The sequence below is a fragment of the Haemaphysalis longicornis genome, unplaced genomic scaffold (genome assembly GCF_048455015.1).
Source record: "Haemaphysalis longicornis isolate Haplotype H1 unplaced genomic scaffold, Haemaphysalis longicornis Haplotype H1 scaffold_4, whole genome shotgun sequence".
Classification (NCBI taxonomy): Eukaryota; Metazoa; Arthropoda; class Arachnida; order Ixodida; family Ixodidae; genus Haemaphysalis; species Haemaphysalis longicornis.
Genome location: NW_027526361.1, coordinates 35,676,930 through 35,699,560, shown reverse-complemented (window position 1 = coordinate 35,699,560; position 22,631 = coordinate 35,676,930). Strand labels below are relative to the sequence as shown.

Here is a 22,631-nt window from a genome sequence, read left to right as displayed (position 1 = left end):
CACCGTCCATTACCTCAATGTCCTACCGCAGCTGCATACTGCGGCACCTCTTTAGTATTATTCACTACACGCTTAAGCTGCAGTCAACTGAAATTGAAAGGAATGATGTCGCAATACCAAATCTCAATGGCCATCGCTGTTCTTTTTTGTTCACCGTATCAAACTTATCCCTTCTATTATACCCTTATAATCCATTGATATAAACGGCAGGCTATTTATCGGTATTGGCCAATTTTATATTTTGTTACAATCTTAGTTCTAGCAACGGTATTAGCAACTTAGTGATGAATTTCTTTTTTATATGTTCATTGGGAATAGGTGAAGCTGGCTACCACATAATTAATCATTTTCTCCTCCATTTTTTTTTCATATTAAAGGAGCCATGAAGAGAAAACACAAGTTTGGTACATTCGAAAGATTGCCTCGTTAGAACCATACTGACACCACTTTTAACACAAACTTCGCTCAAATAAGCTACATAATTAGGAAAAAAGGGAATGACCATGCGACCCACCAGCTCATTTCCCGCAACAGAACCTATGATGTCACACGAGAATGCTTTGCGATTGGAGGAGGCCGGCAAAAACAAACGCAAGTTAGGCAGGGCTTACCAGTTTGCATAGTGAGCTATATGCCCGTTAAACATATTGCACATTCCTTTTATGACACTAAGAACGGTGGAGTAAACGGTTGAAGTTCCGAATAAAAACGCAAGCGTGTATGCCAATGCGTACGAAACTACCGCCAGCCGAACCCGACATCTCGCCGTCGCCACCGTCGCGCAGACTAATTTTTGGGTTCGAGGCTCTTCGGGGCCAACGAACCGTCCCAGCACGCACAGCCGCGACCTTGCTGGGTATCGTAATCCCTTCACAGGGGGTTGGCCGTCATATCTCCAACCAGCAAAGGTAAAAATAGAAACGAGGGGAGTAAGGAACAGCAAGCGGTGACGAGATAGTGACAGTCGTCGCAGAAGTTTCGGAATGGTGTTGGCTTGCCGCTGTTGTTAGGAGCTCGTTTCCAGTTTACAACCACTGAAAACTTCAGTTTGTTCGAGTACTTTACAATGAAATTTCGTTGCTGCGTTTTGAAATGCCCATGAAGTACGGGCAAATCGTCGAGGGAGTGCGACATCCCTGCCGGTGAGGAGATCTCCTTTCATGTGCTGCCCAACGACGAACCTCGGCGAAGCAAGTGGCTACGTTTTGTGAACTTTGCAAACGGAGGAGAAAGAGAGCTAAAGGAAGTACGAGTGTGCTCGCTTCATTTCCGAGGAAGTGATTACGGTAGGGACCCCTTACGTTAGCTCACTCCTGGGACATGCTGGCGCTCGTAGCCGACTTCGTCAAATCGCCGTCAAAGCGCTCTGACCTTGGGGGAAAAAATGCCGCACACACCGCGCATTGACGCACGTATCTTTCTGGTCGGAGCAGAGAGCTCGCGCGAACGGCTTTCCATACACGACACCGGCCAACTGGCATAAGTGATACTGCTACTGAAATTGAACTATTATTAACCGTAATAAAAATACGGCACATACGTACCAGTCTGTATTCGTCCGTCGCGACGGGGTTGACGAGGCAGCGGTGCCGACGGCTGGGCGTTCGTCTGTTGTGGCTATCGCGGAATGGTCGCTTTCCGGTCCATCCGCGTATCCCACAACTCCTGCCGCTCGTGCACTTAGAAGCATTGAGCGTTCAAGTGGTGTGAGGTTGTTAAATGCAAGCCCGAGCTTCTCGGCGAGAGTTTTGTTCTCCGGATCAGGCGATTCCATGACTAGGGCTGCGGGTACACTAGGTTTTACTAGTATTTTTAAAATGGCCGCCGTCTCGGTTTCGACATGAGTTCCGGTTCCTGTTTGATTCCCGCGTGTGGGTGCTATATGGAGTCGACATACTAAGTATCTGTTTCATGGACCGGCTCGTATGACACCATTGTTCACGTCACGAAATGTGCAATTTAGCGGGAGATTTAAAATTTTGGCTTAAATTGCCTTATTTCTCAGTTAATAAAGCATCATTTGCTTCCGGGAAAGCGCTTAGGGTACTATGAAACACCTAATCTTTCGAATAAAACAAACTTTCGTTTTCTCTTCATGGCTCCTTTAAAGAGCTATTCTTTCTGCAGGAATCTTCAATTTTATGGCAAACATTTCAATTTTATGGCAAACACGTCTCAGTTTTAATCGCCACACTGGAAATAATTTCATAACGTAATTCGTGTTCCTAGCTTTTATTTATATTTTTCAAAGTTTCCCCTGGGCGCCTCTGTAAACCTTGCGTACCTTCAGAATCTACAGACAAACTTCTCTTCTAATTTTTCTGGTTTTGCTATTTGCGAAGTGTCGTTTCCTTCTCCTGCGTTCTTTGGTCTCCCACAGCTCTCCCACTGATCCCAATATCCGCTGCTGGAATTTCTGGTTTCGTAACCACTTTTAGCCCTCTGGCACCCTCGGGCGCTCTTACGGCTTTAATACCTTTCATTTCGCCAGCTTAATGATTTTAATTTATTTGCTGCTCCCAATTCCACTTGGGCCATAAATCGATGGGGCATTGAAGGTTTGCGTACGCTTTGATTTCCCCGATGCCTGGCATTTGCTGATGGTTCAGAGTTGGACCTTGAGTGAATGTCTCTTCGTTTCGCATTGTTGTTTTGTTCCGAATCGACAAGGCTGTCTATGAGTACGATCCAGTAACTACACGTTCAAAAGAATTTATTGGCCTGAGTACACACAATGCGCCAGAAAAACCAACCACGGACTCCAAGAAGGCAAGTGGGTTCAATAACTAGGCGAATCATATGACGAGAATGGAAACTGAGACCTGAGTTGTGATGCCTCGCAATTTAGGCAACTGAAAAAATCATTCTTGCGTTACGTAATATCCCAAGCCCGACATCCCTTATCGACTCATAATTGCACGCTGGGCATCTCAGTTGGTCCATACTTAGCCCTGTTGATCGCAGCGATTGGCCAGCCAGCTGAATTTTCGCGGAATATGCCTACATACCATTTGGGGAGTTTCGGGGCACAGCATAAGAGGAAAACTTCTTGTTAATGTATTGGAACGTCCCGCATACAGCCTAGCATAAGTAGATGACCACGTTGGTCTAAAACCTAGCCTAAATCGTCTGTCCCCTCTTCCATTTGCTGTAAACACGCAGTCATTTCCAAGAGGTGTACTTACTCGGTAAACTGAGATCGAAAACATCCTAAGCGTGGATCTATGTTAGCATGCCCATTTATTTTTATCCTTTCGTTTTGCTGTTTCCTTTTTCACAATATGTCGCAAAAATTCCAGAAGGGCATCGAATTTCACAACTTGAACCTCTCCAACGCTCTACCACGGTAAGAGCTACCCTCCGCCGGCTAGAATATTTGACCCCACAGCAGCAAGATCAGATTGCACGCATTCCCGTAGACATTCGACAATACATCAGCGGGGCGTCAATCTCACGTAATGGGCATACGACCTATAAAACGGCACAGCGAGCAGTAAGGGCCCGAGCAGTCCATGCGCGGTATGATAACCTACCCCTCACGCGCTATGTACACGCATCTTCATACCCCAACAAATCTGCCCACGCTGCCAGTGTGACCCCTGCCAACGGAAAAGAATTAGCACCAGTCACGACATTTGCAAAGTCTATAGAAAAAGCCGAAGCAGTTGCTATCGCCACAGCCGCCACCGATTGCGAAGAATATACAGTTATACTGACCGACTCCCAAGCTGCATGCCGTCATTTCCTGATCAGACGAATAACTTTACCGGCCTCGCCTATTCTAAAACATATTAAACAACTTCCAGAACTACAGATTATCTGGTCATGTGGCCGCGAATCCCTCAAAGGAAATGGGGTGGCTCACTCCGCTGCCTACGCCCATGCACGCGGCGCCGTTTCCCAAGAAAGATATAACCTACAAGCTAGACTTCCTAAAGCCCATGCCCCTGCGAAAACACGTCGACATACTTGCCCACTACGAGCACGGGAGCCAACCACACCCGGCACCTCACGCACACCTATGCAGAATCGAAGCTACCATATTCCCAACATTGAAAATTTACTCTTACCCCCACAATACTCTGTTGCAGGCAATGTACCCCACCCTCTACCCAGCATCTTGCAAATACTGCCCCCACCCTGGCACCCTATACCATCTGGTATAGGGGTGTCAACAAACCCCGTACCTTACTCCAAATCCCCAACCCACATACGAGCAGTGGCACGGCTGACCAGCTCCGACCTCTCCTTCCCAGCGTAACCTGGTGGAGAGGGCCCGGGTGGCCAGCGCAGGCCAGGGTATCTCGGACTCGGAGACCCCCCACCAGGCGGGTGCCCAGACATCATCAGCTAAGGCTTTCCTTAATAAAGTTTTCTCCTCCTCCTGCCCTCCGCCTCCCGTAATTTAGAAACGTAAGCGAGAGTAACAAATATTCGAGCTGAATAAACCTTTATTACTCTCACTTACGAAAAGTATATGTGCATTCAACTCCTCTCTAGAGCTTCTAGATCTGGTTGTAAGCTGTCACATCACAAGACCCTCTCCAGTATATTATCAATACGTGAAACCGCCTATTTCAATAGGCTCCACCAGAAAGGTAAATTTCTTGCCGTGTTGTTGCTTTGAAGGTATCATCCCCTTCCATGACGTGTTTGTTTGGATGTATACCTAAATGTGTTTTTTTCTTTGTTTTTTTTTTGGAAGGTAGTCGGAAGTTCGGGCCTGTTTCTTGTCGTTTTGTCGGTGGTTCGTTTACTTTTGTGTGTGTTTCGTTATTACCACGTCGCATGTGACCTGATGCAAAGCTCTCTAAGTGTGCAGACGGGAACTTACATGGCCTAAAGGTCGTCAGACGAATGTCCAAGTCACGCGCTCGTAGGCTCCCCTTTACACACCAATCGTAAAGCAGATGCTTAATCTTCACACAGTAAAATTAAGTACGGCAGTGAGTTCGGCACCCTTTGCCTAAGGGTTAATCACGTTTTGAGCAAAGACGGGTTTTTTGCAGTCAGCGGCATTTCGCGACCTTTGAAATCTTTGCCGAATCGCCCACAGCACGCCCTGTTATCTGCTTTCCAAATTTGAAATTGTTTCTCTTGTATGTTTTCTGTCTCCTGGTTTCGCAGAGAAGCGCAATCATCCTATTTCAGCGCCTTTCATCTGCGTCTGTTTATGGAAACTTCTGCCGTAAAACTACGACTGAGAACATGTGGCAAGGCTCTAAACTACGCATACTGCGGTGCACAGACTGAGAGAAGAGAGCGCCAAAGCGCATGCGTCATCCAGACGAAAGACGTTTATCTTCTAGAATTATATCCTCCTTTCGGGAAAGTTTTGCGCAACACTTCGCATGTATTGCTAAATAAAGCTACGCTAGCATTGGTCTTACTTTTAACACCGAAGCAGCGTACGTCTGCCTGCCCCCGTCTGCGCTTTGCGAAATACCGCAATGTCTGCGACATTGGTTATCGATGTGAGATAAGTACAGTCTGCTGTCGTCAACCGCAGAGGCACGCTGAACATTGAATAGTTTTAAGGAGCCAGCCCTTAGTTTCCAACCATTTTTCAAATTTTATTTTGCTAATCACTCTAGGTTTAGTCTTACCAATTCGTCTTGCTTCTTTCCCGCGTATCTTCTTTCCGGCGTGCCGTGGCAATCGTGCAGTTTCTGGCTGTTATGTTTGCTCATCAATTTTTTTTTTGGTCGGGCGCCGTCGTCATATATTGGGCGCAGCGTTGACTAGCGGGGCGATCTGCGGTTGAATGAAAAATGCGGTTGTTGAACCGTCATTGCGTAAGGAAACATACCGCCCTCCGAACGTTTGACAATGACGTGCGTGTTTTTTTTTTCTTTGTCGCCGCCGGCGTGCGCCTGTCAATAAAACGCGACTCCGTGGAATGAGGCTTGGCAAAGCCACTCTTTAATCGAATAGCATGAAAGGCGCTGGAAGCTATACTAAGTGCCTCCCTATGCCCAGATCATGAATCACAAAGCTGGGAGTCATCTGCTTCGTAAAATGCGGGTTCTCTTAAGAAGCGAACTCTTCCAGGCTTCGTCGAGAGAAAGTCAAGCACGCGTACTACAGCAAACAAGGCATAGCTGTCTACGTGCAGTAGGTGCGAAGTTCTCCTTCTCAAAGAAAATCAATTTTTCAGATAACTGCAGCAAATTATGAATGAAGTTGCCGGTATGAATTAGATTTTCAAATCAGATGTTACCTAATTATTGGCGGGGTATCTCACAGAAACGCTTCTTCAGCGGGCTCGAAAATCACACACAAAAAAAAGGTTCGAATACAAGCCGTAAAATTAAAACGAAAAACTTTGCAACATGACCACGAACTATGCCTATTTGCAACTCCATATATTTTCGGCGTTTTGACTTTCTTCCGATAGTTATTTTCACTCCTACTGGAGCACTTTGTTATTACTGCTGATTTTATTCTCCGTATGGTTTTACAGCGACTAAATAAAAACGTATAGGTGAAACAATACGTGAAACAAAACAATGGTATATTCATTGCTGAATCGCGTTACCCTCTAGGGACAGACAGCCAATGGGCGGACAGAGGGATAAAGTTCAGGGGGTTGCCAAGGAGTGCGTTAGCAATAAGGGGCATTCTCTACTTTTGCCCCATCAACAGCATCGCGAAAATCGTAGAGAGCTATCCGCCTCTCAAGACTGACCTAAACACTTTAAATAAATGCTCTCTCTCAGGAACTAATAAATGAAAAACTCTCTCGCTGTCCCTCTGTCTGACGCTTCAGCCTTTAAATTTTCTTCCTGAATAACGAACAAATCAGGCCGTAACGTTTTCGCGAGTGGGATCAAAGCGACTGAATTGCATCACTCTTTAATCTATTTACCAGCAAGCGGGGATGATGTGAGGAAAGGAGGTTGCGCCACAGCCACTTTTGGTAGTTCACTTCGTGTTCATTTCCGACGAATACAGTTCACGGGAGACCAGACAGCCAGTAGCTGACGCAAAAGGTTGCGTAGGTGCGGTGTCTACACAATCCAGCATCCCTTTCGTGGGTTCAGCTAACATGTCGGCGTAATCTGCGCGCGCGGATCGAATCAACGGGAGTCGGGCTCCCGCCCTGTTTACTTTCGGGTTTCGTCCGGGCGATAGGGTCCACCGTGGGAGGCATCCTCACCCTCTTTTATCCTTACGGGAAAGTGAGCGGGAAGCTAGCATTGCGCTCCCCGCCACCTTCATCCCCCTTCCCCTAGCTAGTCCCAACGGCAGGCGAGTCACGTTCCGTCGCACAATTGGCGCACCCCAAGGAGCGTCACGTAGACCTCATGTCCTGGCGATCAGCAGCACCCAAGAAAGACGTCGACGCAGCAAGGTTCCGTGTGCGGGTCTGTGTGAATGTCTGTGCGGATATACCTGTGTCGGGTTGCGCGTGAAAAGACAATAAAAGGGTTTCAGCGCGTACCATGGTTGGTGTAGTATCACTTTTACTATAAGAATAACCGAAAATGGGTAACATGTCGCAAGGGATCCACTCTATCGCGACATGCGTGGCCAGATTATTATGAGATCATTATGATATGACATCAGTATAACGGGCGTGCTTGTTGCAACCTCTGGTCACCTTAGCTGAGCCTTCACACTTTAATCTCAAGGAACTGCTGCAAGCTTGTTTCATGTCCCCTCTTTTGTTTGTACTCGTCGTTTTCGTCGTTTAGAATGAAAGTTTGGGCCCTTGCGCTAACTGAAGGGAAGGTGTAGTACAATTTAATTTGTTGAATGGCACTTTTATCGGGACCTACAGCCTGAAAGCCAAACCCATGGGAACGTACAGCCTCCCAAATTTTTAATAATATAGCGGGAGCGACGACCGACCGACATGTCAGCGCCTTATCACGGTGTTCACCGGCAAAATAGGCGAGAGTACGAGCACGCGCATAGGGCTATCTTCTGCATGAGTGTCGTCTGCTACGCTGTTTCCTTCAGAGTGGTACACCCCCTGCCACTGCATCTGAATGACTTTGTTGCCCCATGCTGCTTAGCTTTCTTTGGCGCTAGCGAAACGGACTTGCAAAATAAGAAAACCAGGGGGTGTGTTGCCCTGAGAAGAAAAGCGGAGCAGACGACGCTCCTACAACAAATAGTTTTAGGCGCGTGCGCGTACCCTCGCCTATTTTGCCGGTGAACACCGTGATAAGGCGCTGACATGCCGATCGGTCGTCACTCCCGCTATATTATTAAAAATTTGGGAGGCCGTACGATACACTCTTAGCGGTAATGTGGAAGGCACAAGCTTTCTCGTTTGTGTCAAGAACATCAAGTGGACATTAGTTGTTGTTGTTTTTTTTACCAAAGCTTTCAATCCCTTGTTTCATGGAACATGTGAGGTACGAAAATTGTTGTGAGGTGCGCAGAATCGCGCATTAAGTCAGAGAGGGACATAGCAGTGTTGGAGGAGGGTCAGAGGAGGGTTTTGAAAACAGAATTCAGAGCGTGCGCCGGGGCAGGAAATTGCAGGAGGAGGGTAGGCCGCTGCCTAACCGGCAATGCCATCCGTGAATGTGCCTTGAGAGGCGATGGCACCGACAGGGGCAAGTAAGTGGCTAATGGTGATGGCCAGTGAGCGGAACGAGCTTCGGGCGATGCTGTCCAGGGGACTCGTCAAGTGGTGACGGGCGCGACCGCAAAGTTCATCAGAAAATCCAACAGCTGGTCAACAGAATGTCCAACTCGCTTGTCTTCGCGTTCTTGGAATGTTCTGAGCATACTCCGTAATTTTTTGCAAATCTGGTTAGTTGTGTTCGCAACATAATTCGCATGTTGAGAGACTTATTTCAGTTTCTTTACTACAGATCTCTAAAACTGATTTAGGTGCGCAGTGTAGATGCGATATTTACCAATTTATCAATTAGAACAACTACCCGATATTTTTAAACGTGTCTGTGTCGGAGCTAAAGGCGGCATTTATGTGTTTTTTTTTTTTACGTGCTATATGCCCCACAACATGACATGGACCATGAACCGCTTTTAGGTGAGCCCCCTGAACCTATCATCTTACTAGCGTCAATGTCACATTTTTTGTTCATAGTTGCAATACATTAGACGTTGACTGCAGGGAATGGGCGTGATATCTACTTATGGTCCTTAAAGGCAGAGGTATGTAAGCATAGGTTGACCTCAACGATACAAGAGACCGGTCACTCAAGGCTCTGAAATATGCAAATATTTCACTATAAAAACATGTTAGCGGCGATTTGGGGCGATTTTGTTTCACTTCGTGGAGATCCTGTTTTTGCTGTCGGCCGACGTGATGAAAGGTACTAGCGTTATACTCCTGTAGGGTAACCCTACAGGTAACCCTAAGATAGTGCCAGTTTAAAAAATAGATGTACCTGTACTTACTGCTTTGTACGTTGCTTTAATGCGGCACTTAGGAACCTGAAAACGGGATACGTACTCTTCTAAAAAATGGCCGCGTATCTGCTGCTTTCGTTGCAAATGTAGACGAAAGACAACAGTCGACTGGCTACCCTGCCAAGTAAATGCCTCCCTTCCCTTTCCCGCTCACCTCTCATGCTGTTCCTCTCCCGCCTCGTTCCTCGCAAGATAACACGCTAGAGGTTTGCTCAAGTCAATTTAAATTTACCGTGTTCCACTGCTCCAAGTCTGGTTCCTTCATGCCAGCGCTGCCGTACGGCGGAGACGCGCGACAATCCAGGCACGGCACCCTACTACAACGTTTATAGAACCACGTTTCCTGACTCCATGAGCGTATCAAGCGGAACGCCAACCTATCTAGTGGAACCCTTCGTTGCCGTTTGATTTCTTGAATGCCGCCAGGAGCGCGGGCAACAGCAGGCGACGGGATTCTGCAGTTCATGTAGTATTTCATTTGCTATCGCAAAAAACAAACATCCGTAATTTTTTTATTAAAGTAACTCTGCAAATATCACTTATGTATCCATTTTGACATATTTGCATAAGGTCCTGTCCTTGTTCAACAATGTTCACAAGTATGAACATTGACACCGGACTTGGACGTTTAGATTTGGCTGTGTGTATATAATAATAGGGGGAAATGGGCGCCATCAACGCCAAGTTTCCAAACAATTGAATCTCGTTGTCGCCTATGCACTCGTCTCCCTTTTAGGAGCGAAGCACCCTAAGGCCGAGGCTTGTCCGGCGTCCGTGCTCACGGCACAGCACCGTGTTAATCGAAACATCCGTGAACAAAAGGTTCACAAAAGGTAAACAAGAACAAAATAAAATGTTTGCAAAAGGTTAGAGAGAGAGAGAGAGAGAGAGAGAGAGAGAGAGAGAGAGAGAGAGATAGAGATAGAGATAGAGAGAGAGAGAGAGAGAGAGATAGAGAGAGAGAGAGAGAGAGAGAGAGAGAGAGAGAGAGAGAGAGAGAGAGAGAGAGAGAGAGAGAGAGAGAGAGAGAGAGAGCTAGCTCCTGGAGACCCGTGCTGCGCATGCGCGGAGCATTGGATTGGATTGGAATGGATTGGATTGAATTGGATTAAATTGAATTGCAGTGGATTGGATTGGAAATAGTTTTAGGAACAGTAATTAAACTGTGAAAGAGCGCTTAAACGAAGACAGTAAGAGAAGACACAAACACGAGTGCTGAGCAGTAAGCACTCTCACGGGTGATTTACGGTAAGAACGATCCCCAGTGCTTCGCCCGCTCGTCGCGATTCACTTCGGGGCGATGCGTGAATTTCTTTTCTTCATAGAAAACACTTCTAACAGCTCCCGGGCCACAGTATTTTCGCTTCTGCAAAGTATTTTATTCTCCCCAAAGAAAGGCTCGCCTTCGCTCTGTTAAATGCGGGGTAAATGTGCGAGCGTCTTACTGTTCAAGGCGAGGGTTATGGTTACGCGCCCTAACGTTCACGCATCTCTACTTTTGTTGATGCAGTTCTCCCCATGTAAAAGGGGTACATCCTAGACTATACAAACGGAGCAGGGCACAAATCGCTTCGCTCGCTCTTTGTCGCTTTTTTTTGTTTGTTTCTAGGTTTCCCGGAAATTTGCGCGCACAGGCAGGCAAGCGTGCGAGAGGCAGAGAACCATACAGGTACTTTCACCCTGCGGGGACGATACGTAGCAATGGTTGCTAAATTTTCTTGTGGTTCGCTGCTTATTCGTTCACAATCACCAAAGCAACTGCCAACTGAGCAACTACCACAGAAAATTACAGGAGAATATCCGGCGCATTCTTCTGTGAACTAACTAGTGGTGTGAAAGTCTGCACAAAAATAAAAAGTTCAAGAGAGGAAACCGACTACCTGAAAACTAATATGACGACACAGGTTGAGTACGTATGAAAACTTCCATGCCTGTTTATAAACCCAAAAGAAAAAGTACCGGAGTGTTTACACAAACATCTCGCTGAAATGCGCTGTGGTAAATGCGGACACGTAAGCAAACTAAACAGCAACTGCATATTTGCGCCTCTAGGGGCAGATTTAAATCGTTGTCCGTTTCGCTTGCTCTGGAACTTCATCGTCCAACCAGTATTGACAGGTCGCAACTTGCACCGAACCACAGAAAATTCCGAGAAAAGCTAGCAGTTCATCGCAATATTTATCGCCCCAAAAAACTTCGAGTTCTTTCGGGACCGCTTAAGATTTTCTTATATAAATTACATGATGAAGATCAAGCAAATAGAAAGGCACTGTTTTATACTCACTTTCTGTATACCTTTCAAACGGGAACAAACAGGGCCGAGGAACGAACAGCGCGCGACCTCTTCATGACAATGCGCTGAGAAAGAAACCCGCATTTGTTCTGAATGAGATAAACTTGTTTGCACGTGTGCCCTTCTCATTATCTGATGAAACGGAGAAATGCGCCATGCTACCGTGGAACCCAACCAGACTGCTTTGATGTCTCCGTTTAAGCTATGTGCGCATGGAAACTTTTACTGACTGGTTGCATTTTTATCGTCCAATGGTGCCTCTAATACTTCTTTTCTTTGTGAAGATGGCGTGTTTCCTTAAGTTCATACGCACCCAACCCACTTGTGGTAATGCAGAAGGAACAAGAATTGTGAGCCAGAAAGAAATGTGAGCGCTCACAAAAAGGGTTAGTTGAACTAGTTTTGTGCCTCAATGTAAACGTTTTGCAGTATTTTGAATTGAATTGATTTTTTTATTCCCAGGATAAGTGGACGCTTGCTCGCCTGAAGCTGGTGACCTGTAACCTTTATACATAAGCACACTCTGCACTTTAGCTGTTCTATTTTTTAGCGTTTCATTTCACTAGATTTACTTTCGCACGGTTAATGATAATTAGGGGGAAGTTTGGCTAATTGGATATATTTTAGTATCAGCTGTTCCACAAACCAGCGGAGTGCTGTCGCCAGCGAAGGTAACAATTTTTCCGGAGCTATATGTGTTCACAGTGTAGTTAATTTATGCATTAAATAAGAGCGGCCGTAATGTACGTTCCGGGTACTGCCGCATCGCCGGAAGAGCCAGAAACTGAGAGGCAGCCACCGGAAGTAGCGTCATATTCGGAAGACGGCCAGCGACGTGCGCCGCCGCTTCGCCGTGTCCCAGTTTTCCGGGCGAAGTTCCGAATTAAGTAGGCGTGTAATCTGCACTTTATTAATCATCAGTGTCTAGAGTTGCTTCCGCGTCGATTTTTAACCGTAATGCTAGTGTGTGATTCCCTAAAGCGACTCCTAGATACCAGAGATTTCCTACCCGAGCGCCCCTGGCTACTACATTGCCTTCACGAGTAGTCGCGGGGCCGGCCGTGTCGTCGGGTGCTCTGTGCTTCATACGTGAAGCGTTGGGCTCAAACAAATACGGAGGTACCCCAAGTTCCTGATCCATCATTATAAGGGAATTAAAATTTTTTTTGGGACCACAGCGCTCTGCGCTTCCCGAACTTCTTGCTCGTTTTCCCGATCAACGTTGTTGGCTGTGGCGACAGCTTAGCTGAATAGCTAGATTTTCAGAAGAAATCAAGCAAGCTGGAAGCATGAAGCGCTTTCTGTATGCGGAAGCGCTCCGCACACTCGCCGGTCGTGCATGCCCGTACGGCGCACGAAACGGCTCGCACCACACATGCCGCGGCAGCGACCGCTCTCCGCTGCCGTCCATAATCAAGGCCGTCGCGAAAAGCAAGGTAAACGTGCAAGAGAGGATGATAGTGTGGTGAAAAATTGTGCTAGGGATTGTCATCCAAGGTGATTTAGAAAGAGGTGATCGAATTTGTATCGCGATGCGGAGCGCCGACCGGTCGCGGAGGCTCGTCGACGGCCGCAAACGAACCTGCCCGAGCACGAGATGCGGCGACAGGCCGATGGATGGCGTTACCTGCGCGCAAGAATGAGCACAGCACCGATCGCTAGACTGACTATCAACGTAGGAATAAGGTTCCACATGCGAGAAAGGGGATAAAAGTGCGGTGAAAAACTGTGTTAAGGATAGTCACTCGCAATTGTAGAGATAGCGGCGACCAACTATCTCCTTTGGTGCTAAGCCTAAAGTTCCCAACATAAGCGGCGACAACCTGAGCCGGCTGGAGCTGTTGGGGAAGGCGTTCTAAAGCTCGTCGGGGACCAGCGTGCTGCGCTTGGGTTCCTCTACCTTCGTAAAGGGAAGGGGGAAGGGGGGGGTTCGGTTCCCCTATTCTAAAACAAGCGTATGTGCAGCAATGCCACGTTCCGCTGACTGGCCGAGCAGCGACCTGGCACCAGCACCTCTGCGCGACGCAGCGACCGGCGGCGGCGGCACTGGCTATGCGCATCGCAGGCCGCTGCGCAGAGCTTGTTGCCACCTGTCGAAATGTAAAAACAAAGTTCCACATCCGCGGATGGGGATGATGGTGGGTTGAAAAATTGTGCTAGGAATTGTGAATAGCGCTGGTAGTGAAAGCGGCGAACCAAAATCTGCGCAACTTTCCAGCACCCGAGAAACAAGTCGGCCATGAGTCACCGGGGGAGAACCCCTTTCTAAAGCTCTCCGCGAGCGAACATGTTGCGTTTATACTTCCATCAGGCTCTCCTATTCCAAGGAAAGATTGTGTGAGCCCTCCATTCACTAGAGAACCTTCTGGCCCGTATCTGAACGGGAACAGAATGAGATCTTCAGGCCGAGCGGTCACCGCAGCGCCGGCACTTCCGAATGAGACGTCATCTGCCGCCAGCCAATCGCGAAAGGCAGCCAGGGCTCTCACCGTGCCAGCGGGCAGGGGTCGTTTGTTTTGACGAAAAAAGATGGTTTGGGTGTATTTACACATAAAATAAACATGTTTTTCGAATTCAGCGTCAAGGAAACCATAATGTAATGCCACCAACAAATTTTTTTTGAAAAGCTCTTCACCAGACCTTTAAGTCAGTAAAGATCCAAACAATGCTCAAGTTTATGTCAATGTTCTAAACCTGTTTTCTTATAATGTAAAAAGCGCTGCTTCATGGACTTGTCTTTCCTAAAGCAAAATCGCCAATGAGGTATTTTTGTAATTAATCCCGGAGCACTTATGCTAGGGACAAGACAAGAAAATTTTTCAGGAACGGGTAGAATTGGTCGTTCAGGTATTAGATTGCCAATTTTATTGCAATGACTTTTATTTGATTCAAGCGGACCTTTTCCAAACTTTTTTCTCACCGCTTAATTGTGGTGCAGAGTCTTAGACAACTGAAGTTTCATTAAACTTGCGCTCAGAAACAGACGTGATCCTTGTCGCCATGTGATTATGAGCTTGTGGGGACTAAAATTGGTATTGTCTTTTTTTTTTTAGCATAAAATGCGTAAGTGTAAAATTTTCGTGGTGCCCGCCCTAGCTTGAATCGTAACGATACGGATCGTAAGAGGCAGGGTGCTTTTACTTGCATGAAACATTTCTATCCGCCAACGCCAGCACCCCTTTTCACAATGAAACTCATCACACCAAGTTCGGGGAATTTTCGTGAGGATTGGCTGATATTCCTTTTCCTTCGTATCGAAATATAAAACGTTTTTTTTTTTTTTCAGAGGCTAAACATGCCTTATCTCTCGTTGTCACTTAAAGCCGCAAACAAGCAGTCAATAAAAACGGCCACATAAGCGGCTCGATTTCAAAATATTCAGAATGCTTACCGCTTCCAAATAATAGTATTTCATTAATTAGACTTCCCCACAACGTCCACAGGCATTCCACACAGAAAATCTCACATCGTTACTCGGCCGTCCCGTGACCGCCATTCCATTAGGGCTGTTGTCGGCTTTCAAGCAGTGAAGATGAAATAAAAGCAATTGAATAATTAGGAAAATTCCTTTTTACCACCACCGTTGGTGGCTGCTGGTGAGCTAAGAAAATATCTGAAGTGTACCCCTGTGAACGCTCATGTCTGTTCAGTTTTGGTATTTCGTGGCGCTGCCCCGCCCTGGCACTCATTAGGCCCGCCCCGAGCAGCGTGCTTGTTCCCACACCCCAGAAGCATTTGCTACGCTGCATTAATCGACTGATGTTCCACCCTACCATTGAGAATGAAATGTGCCGCTTCATCTTTCCCTGTTAATGCACGCACCTCACTCTGGACTCTGCTATACCGAATGGATTGAAACATCATACGTTTGATAGCACCCAGAGAAAACCGCGAAACAATTATGGAAAAAAAAATGTTATGAGTTATAGGTTCCGCAAAAAGAAAGTTTTAATTTATGATGATCTTTTGCATAGTGTACTTAAGGGAATCTTTATAAAGCAGCGCGTCAAGAGCACGCAACAAGTAGTATTTAAAAATATAAGGCTGTGTAAAACAAGCGAAGACAAAACTTCTCCAAACGCTACAAGCAATAACGCGCTATTTGTGCCTGAAATAAACGCACCGTTCAAGAAGAAAGGGTTTGACGGGCCGGTCGGACAAAGAACTTGGCCTCCGTCACGATGTAGAACTGCTTGAACAGGGCGCGAAGTCTGTAACAGTCGCGACAACAGACAAGCTGCACGGGTAATGAACACAACTTTACAACTACCAAAAAACGGTATTCGCGTCTTTAGCAACTAGGGTTGAAAACCGTGGCATATTTTAAATTCCTGAAATGTATTCGAGAAATATGGTTTCGCGACGCGATTAAGATTGACGATATAGCATTTATATTTAGATGTCGATTATAAATTTCTAAGCCGAATACGTCAGGGTGGAGTTTAGATTTAACACATTTGATAGGCTACTGGAAGCTACCCGTTCCTTTACTATTCACGAGGTTTTACATTAAGGAAGCAGCTTTTTACGCTTTAAGAACCTCTTTACTTTGTAATCTAACATGTCAATTAGGTTTGCAATATTATTTAACATAATTTGAACACTGCAAGCTCGGATGCTTTTTTGTGTGTTTGAGAAAGCTCTAAATTAAAGCATATTTTTTTCACAGTGCTGACGTACATTTCAATGGCGTCTCTTCATGAGATCACCAAAAGATTTTAAAAAAATACCACAAAATTGAGGCAAAGTACAGTAGAGTAAAAAAACGAAACAAAATCGAAGAACTAGGCAACCGAACAAACATACCAAAGAGCTTTTTTTTGTTTGTTTCAAATAGGTAAAGTACCCCTTTTATAGCCGCAATAAATTGAGCATGCCGGAAGGACACGACTTCTCTTGTAAACCTGCAAGCCGCGCGTTTGTAATTTACTTCTCTTTGATCGGGGCAATGCCGAGAACTATTGGAAGGCCCCCATCGTTGCCTTTTTGTGCTCCGAGCCAAGCAGAAAAAAAGGGACGAATCGACCTTTTCTTCTCCAGGCTCCTACTCTTATCGAAAACTACAAGCCGTTGTGTTCGACGAGGTAAAAGATCCTGTCTCTCGTAGAGCACCACTGAAACGGAGACACTCGCCGATCGTTTTCGTAGTACAGACTCCGGCCCTCATTGCGCACCGCGCACATTAGCATAACTCATGTCGCTATGTGACAACGGGGTCCCCGCCAGTTATCAATAACCACACTACGAACCTTTTGTTCCCGCGGCGACAACTTGAACGCCTTGTTCCTCCTCTCTCCATTTTTTTGTTGCCTACACTACTTTGATAACAAGGCCTCGTCACTATGTTCTCACTCCAACTAGCGTCGCCCAGTTCATTTCTCCTAACATTCGAAACAAGAAACGGAGTAAGATATGTCGGCGCGACATATAATTGATTTCTAAGGAGCTGGCGTCGACGTTGTTCGCGATGAAGGGCTTGTTTACCTCGGTGGTGTTTGTTCAACGCCCGCGCTCCCCTCTAATGACGTGGTCGGTGGGCACGTACGCCGCGCCGCGCAAGGGCGCTTGCAATGTCCGCCACAACAACAAAACTCGTTACTTCTTCGTTTTTCATGCGCCTCGGCTGCTTCAGTTGCCGACCGAGAGAGAAATCACAGAAAAGGGTCGGGCCGAGCCGCAGAACGCAATCATTCCTCATCGAGTCCATGCGGGTCCGGATCGGCGCGTTCGCGCGCTCAACGGCCAACAATGCGCCCTGTCACGCACAGAAGGCGGCGACGGCTGCGTGCGCGGGGGGAAGCAACGAGTCTCCAAGAGATCGGCGAGTCTTCATCGGCGGCCTCACGAAATAAGCAGCTCCGCGCGCGACCCAATAGCGGACGGGAGCGCCCAATGCGCGCACAAAGGGGCCGCGCGCCACGCCGATGAAACAAGGCGACGCGATCGAGACGGGATCAAAGCGATGGACCGAATAGCGCGGACAGGCCTCCCCCCCCCCCCCCCTCCCCCCGCCATACCGCCCTGTGTGCGTATATACCCAAGCGCTGATCAATAGCGGCGTCGTCATTCTGATTCCCGGAACGAACTTGGGCGCGCTCTGTCCCCTTCGTTAGGCTATACTCGCCGGATAAGCGTTGCCCGACGAGGCAGTCGAGGTTTTCGGTAAATGGGAGCTTACTCCCTTCGTCGCCCGAGAGCCTTCGCGCCGGCGGACAGGTGAGCGGGGGATAAGCACGAAAAGAGGGATTAGTCCCGCCCTTCTTACGTGCTTCTACGAAAGAATTTTTTCTGCCCTGATAGGCAAAATGACTTCCTTGCCGCTTCCACGTTTATGTTTTCACCGACACGGGAGGCGTTCATAGGCTGAGTTTGGACTTTTTGAAACCTTCCCGCTGGATTAAGCACACGTTCAAGGAAAAGGGCGTTAAGTAGTACGTTCCTAGGGGCTAGAGAGGCTGCTGCATAAGCTGCTGGGCTTATTTCTCTGATCCCAAGGCTGCCATAGTTGACTAACCTATTAGCTGGTCCAGGTCTTCCGTGTATGTTCCCGAAATTGTCACGCCTTTCATAACATTCACTGCCATTTTTTGCAATCCCTGTCGGTATAACGTCATAAACAATCATGTTTTCATATAAATATTTCATCTGATATGCGCTATCGATTGTACTGTGCAGTATAAGAAATTTGCATTCAACACCACACCATTTTTATATAAAAAAACTGTGCTTGATTCCTCTGTCATGGGAATAGGTAAAACATGAAAGTGAAATGTGCAGCGAAATGAGCATGATTTGCGGGTCGGCGGCTGTTTTGTGGGTGTGCTTGGCGAGCGACGTCCGGCAGACGAGTCGCTTCGGCAAAGGCGTACTGGCGTCATTTCCGTAACGGATATGAAGTCAGTGAAATGCTGGTGTATCCCAGAATAAAACACTATTGTGTTCAAATATAAAACCGGCAAACGAACAACCCGAAGTACAACGTACTCTTTAATACTAAAGGTTACTTCCCCGCAGAAGAGGCTTTGTGCAAGGGTGCACCCTTTACAGGCCGCTTCCGTCGTTGCAATAGCGTCAATTCTGTGACCGATATGACGTCAGCGAAATCTTTGTATATCCGGAAATAAAACACTTTCGGGTTAAAACGAAGCGTTTCACCAGCAATGCACCTGTCTAACGCGCGCTAAGCTAGAGAGAGATTGTTTTCTACGGACTAATTCCAGCTCCAAACTGATGGCACAACTGACGTAACAAAGCTGAGCAATTGCGTCACGTAATGACCTGGCCAACCAGGTTTGATGAAGCACCAATTCTTAGATTCATAGTTTTTGATGCGCCTGTTATGTTATTGTTTTGAACAACCCACCATGCTTCAAACATGTAGTCGTCACTAAAAATATACCACGCAATGATACACAAACCCACAAACTGAACCGGTAGCAAAATGTTTTTAATAAATCATGAAAATGAAATGCTTAATTGCTCCTACGCTCTACCCGAAAATCTGTATAGCACGTAATACCCCACTGGACGCTTTTCACCTTGTCATTGAATGCCCCCATTCTTCTCCCCTGCCTCAGAGACTGACCCTTCCGACTCCTTCCCCAACCCCTTCCCGTGGGCACTGAGAGAGATTGCTGACCAGCTCCGACCGTGAAGATCAAGCTATGATAGTCGACATGGTGGTGACGGCGGCGTCCTCCCGTAGCATTTGGACATAGGAAGCTGACCACACCCCTTCCCTTACCCCTTAGCTCTATAATAAATAATTGTTCATCATCATCTAGCCTTGGAAAACTCGATCAACGCCATTTTGACCTCGAAGGACGTTTTCCCGGTCAAAAGAAAAGGTGACTACTATTCAAAAATTTTTTTCCCGCGACACAATATCGCAAGCGGCGTCATTCCGGAAATATCAAAAGCAGGTCTATCGGTACGTTAATTTCAGACTGACTTTAAGGCGGTGTTACTGAATAGAACCAAAGGCACCGTCATGTTTTCTTACGCACAGTCATATTTACTGGCACCACTTTTTCTCGGCGGCTGCGAATCGCACTGACTGGCCCCTGTGACGTCATGGACGGAAAGCGCGAAAATTGGCTGGTTGGTAAGTCGCCACTTTTCTAAACCCTTTTTCTGGTTAGCTAGTGTAATTGTTTGTAGATTTTGTTAGAGTTAGCAAGATTGTTATATTAACGTAGCTTAATTAGACTGGTATTTTTTGTTCATGGTTATTTACTCCTGAGAGCGGCAGCTATTTTCTTGAGTGGACAACTACAATAAAACTAGTAGTACTACTGGAAGAATGGCCGTTTTTTTTTTTTTCAGAGTGGGGCGAATAAGTCTGTCGCCGTTATCACTTTTTCACGGTTTTGGGGGACTTCTGAGCGGCGAACAAAACACAATGTGCTTCAGCGTAAGAACAATTGTCGTAGAACGCTCTCTCTCTCTCTCTCTCTCTCTCTCTCTCTCTCTCTCTCTCTCTCTCTCTCTCTCTCTCTCTCTCTCTCTCTCTCTCTCTCTCTCTCTCTCTCTCTCTCTCTCTTTTTTTTTTTTTTTGAGGGGTGCCACGAACTTCCTCATTAAGCTGTGCAATGGCAAAACGCATTTCCGGTTTCATAACATAGCGAAAACAAAGCTGTTTTTAAACCTCTATTAAAGGAACTTCAGAAACAGCGAGTTGATTTAAATTCTGCATGGCTATAAACTGCTGCCAAAGGTACTATGCTATTACTGTCCCACGCTACAAGTTCCGATGTAGGCGTGTTAGAACGAGCTTTGCAGCTCATTTTAATTAGCACACGCCCCGCATCATACACAATGAAGCAGTGGGAAACAAAGAAAGTTTTCAAGCTGTTCTCGGCAAATTGTTTTTACTTACCTAGCCCAATAGAATATATATGTCTAAAATATTCTTATCGGGCCACGCGATGTACTTGTATGTTCTCCATCAGGAGTTACAGCTTTTACAGCAAACACAGGCGGGCGCATTTGGTGAAGAGCTGGTCCCTCGCTCGTGACAAATTTAATAGTACATCTTTTTTAGCAAGTTGGTTCATAATTCTTTAAAAGAGCGCAAAAAATAGGCACAAGACAGACAATTAATAGATAGGATGAGCAGATGACAAGATTAGGTTTTTTTATGTTCTAGGTGGAAAAGAAATATTTGCCGCTTTTAATTTTCTCTTTTTTGTTTGTATTAAGACGTATAGAACAGCGCCAACAGATTGTTTCAGTATTAATATCATCCACAACAAAGAAATTCTCTATTTCATCCTAAAAACGCGTATTAATAGAGCGCCGTAATGCGTTCTATGCGTTCAAACAAATTTTGCCTTCCTTTCCCCTTTACTGCTGCGCCGGCCACATGAGCTCGTCGAGTTGCCCTAGAGTGACAAAAGTTAAAATTTAGGAACAAAAAAGACCCGCGAATTCGCTTCGAGTGGTCACGGCAGTGGATTAAGGTAAGTGTCCCGGCGCGCCGAACAGCAGAGTGCAGCTTCCGACAAGCAAGAACGAAACAGTCGATTTATAAGTCTTAAACAATAGTCAATGCTCAGAACAAAAAAATCAATTTCGAGAACAGGATTTCACAGCGCCCTACTAAAATATTCGGCTTAAAGTAATCTATTTTAGAGTCCCAACTTCTCGCCAATGTTCTAACGTTTTCAACCGTCGGGTCTAAAAGCGAACGGCACGTGTTTAGGGATGTATTCTCCCTTGTCTATACGTAGTAAATAGTGCCTCCAAAGCTCGTTTTGGATGCTGTCGACAGCAGGAGCAGAATTGAAAGACGAAACAGAGTGCTTCCGCGAGACGAAATTCATTATCAAACCGTCAAGCTCCATTTCTCCTAGTAAATAGACAAAAAGTACCTGTAAGAAAACCACCGCAAACTAGAATGCTAAAGAAATTTACATTGTAGGCACCTTTTGACTTAATGGATTGAACAACAGCTTGACGAACAAAGAAACTTTGGGATTTAGTTGTACACTCTACAAAGACTGCAGCTTTGAGACGATCTCCCTCTGCTCTTCTTACTCCCTCCCAGTCTCTCCCGCATTGTTCTCGCTTCCCCTGCATCAAACGTCTCCAAATGGCCCAGCAGATAAAAAGGAGAGCGTGGGAGGAAAAGGAAGCGGAGGAGGAAACGTCGGAACGACGGACATAACTTTAAATGACGCCCTGAGAGAAACGCAATAGATCCGAGGCCCCAACAAAACAGCGAAATCCACGCTTTCAAGGGAAAGCCGCGCGCCCGCGCTACACGATTTATCATCAAGCCAAGCGAAAATGTCCAGACAATGATTTCATTTCGCTTTCCACTCATCTTTTCTCTTCTTTCATCTCCGCTTCCAAATCACATCCCCCTTTCGCTTGGGCTCCTTCCCGCCAGTCGCTTAGAAGAAAACCCTGGCGTTGACTTGAGGGGGCTCCCAGCTTTCTTTCCTTTTGTTCAACTCGGGGTGAATCCTTTCTCTGCGCCTTATACTTACTCTTTATCTCTCTCCTCTCTCTCTCATCTCCTCTCTCTCTCTCTCCTCTCTCTCATGTCCTCTCTCTCTCACACACTCTCTCTCTCTCTCTTTCTCTCTCTCGCTCTGTGTGTGTCGGCCTGTTACGGCTTCCTGCACTTCGAAGATTCTTTGAAAAGAAGAAATGGAGCAAGGTATCTTTGATATTTTTTCTCCCTTTCTTACACTTGAAAGGTGTCTCAGGTTATTTCCTTCAGTTTCCATCGGCGGTGGTGAGCTGGTTCGACAAAGGATCAACGTTTTGGCCACGACGCCCCGCTATCAGCGCAATCGACGAAGAGAGTTGACGCTAAGTGTTGCCGCAAGATCGGAAGCGCGCGGACAATTTGCGGAGACATGTCGGCCGTTCCGGCCAACAATAACTATTTCCGACGCTTTTTCCCCCGGCAGTGTTTCTCTTTGTGAGGCAGCAG

General features: G+C 46.5%; 1 long non-coding RNA gene across 1 annotated transcript in view; it reads left to right on the top strand.

Moving 5' to 3' along the window:
* The window catches only part of LOC144180309 (uncharacterized), a 39,515-nt gene extending 20,090 nt beyond the window's left edge, over nt 1-19,425 (top strand). The window contains exon 3 of the long non-coding RNA XR_013324370.1: nt 19,264-19,425. This is a non-coding gene — a long non-coding RNA (uncharacterized LOC144180309). The remainder of the gene's footprint in view (nt 1-19,263) is intronic.
* Nucleotides 19,426-22,631: the final 3,206 nt, after the last annotated feature.